The sequence below is a fragment of the Glycine max genome, chromosome 10 (assembly GCF_000004515.6).
Source record: "Glycine max cultivar Williams 82 chromosome 10, Glycine_max_v4.0, whole genome shotgun sequence".
In the NCBI taxonomy this organism is placed as follows: Eukaryota; Viridiplantae; Streptophyta; class Magnoliopsida; order Fabales; family Fabaceae; genus Glycine; species Glycine max.
The window spans coordinates 51,153,959-51,155,739 of record NC_038246.2 but is presented as its reverse complement, the minus strand read 5'-3'; positions in this window follow the sequence as shown (position 1 = coordinate 51,155,739).

The following is a 1,781-nucleotide window of genomic DNA, read 5'->3' as shown; positions in this document are numbered from 1 at the left end:
ACAACCAATGTAAAAAGTTATTTTTTTTACATTAATTATAACTATAATTGATATACAAAAATCTAGAAAAATATATTTTTATATTGTTTTGTTACCAACATGATGGTAAAATCATAAAAGAAGAAAATTTGGATGGTAAAATTTGTGAAATGTTGAAAGTTGGATGGTAAAATTCATAGAAAAAAAACTTTAGTGTAAAATTCATGAAAAAGAAACTTTAGAGGTAAAATTTATGAAAAATAAAAATTAAGAGGTTAAATTTGCAAAACAATAAAAATTTGGTGATAAAATTTGCAATTAAACCAAAAACAATAATGCATGAGACGATATGAGTTTGTTGAGAAAGACCTGGATTCGATTTTCATAAAATACACTCTTAAAGAAGAATGATGAACTTTAAGTACTATGATTAGATCTTAGATTGATAATTATTCTCATAGCCAACTCCTAAAGAATCGAAGTTTATAAGATACCTTGATATTCCACTGGGATCAAGACTCTAATTACCATCTTTAAATTTTTATTTATTAAAATTACCTAACAAAACTTCAAATTTGGTTATTACAAGAATGAGGGGAAGGAGTTATTAACTTATTATATTTAATGTATTAATTTAAAAACGTGAAATTATCATCCTTATTCATTGGAATAATAAGAGTATTTCCAACAAGGGATTTTACTATTTTTTCTTCATTAGAACAAATCTATGTGACATGAAGAGTTTCTTAAAATGAGATTTGTATCTTCTTCAAAAAACTGTAAGAAATTATTTCTTAACAATAAAAAATAATATTTAACTTACATATAACAACATCATGATATCATAATTAAGTGTAAATAAAAAATATATAAAAGTGTAAATTTCTTAAAATTTTCTAGAGTTTCTTGTCATTTAAGCAAAATTATGTATGAATTTTTTATACTGATATGACAATGTGTGACCACAAAAAATATTATGAGAATCACAAAAATTAGTTTAAGAAACCACATAAAAATTCTTATAGGAGATGTTCTAAGGCATGTATAAACTTCAAATTATATTTTATCAATTAATTTAATGTATTAAATAGGTATGTTTAATGTATTAATTTAATGCATTAAATAATTATATTTAATGATAAACATTTAATGATTATTTTTTGAGAAACATTTAATGAATTATTAAATATTTAAAACTATTAAGAAGAAATAATCAATTACAAATTTAATTTTCAAACATAAATAATTAAAATTTGAGATAAAAATAGCACAGATAATTTTAAATTAGAAGAAAAATATTAAATAAAAGAAAAATAAATTAAAGACAATTAATGAGTTGAGTTGTATTTCAAAAAAAATAATAAAAAAATGATTTTGTGTGGGACCAGGGCGATGCGAAGTACTACTATATATAAGGAACATTGCCTGAAGTTCTGAGAAATGTTATTTGGTTCATGTAAGATGATGTTATAAAGTAATGTTTGGTGTGAGAGTGAAGAGAAAATATTCTTTTCATTTCTTCCCTGCCTCCCTCATTTTTATTTTACAGTATTTGTTTTCTTAAAGTACATTAGTAATGGAAGAATGGAGAGGATAATGAAAGTGATTGGCGAATTTGCCTCTTGCATTCCCAAATCGCCAGTCTCTCACTCACTCCAATTTGCAGCGACTCAGAGGACATTTCTTGTCTCATTAAAGTATTCTTATTTTCAATCTTTTTTTTTATAGGTTCCCTTTCTTTTGTGTCATATTCTCCTCTTCTATTCTATATGTTTGCACCCTTCTTTTCTGTTTTTCTCTCA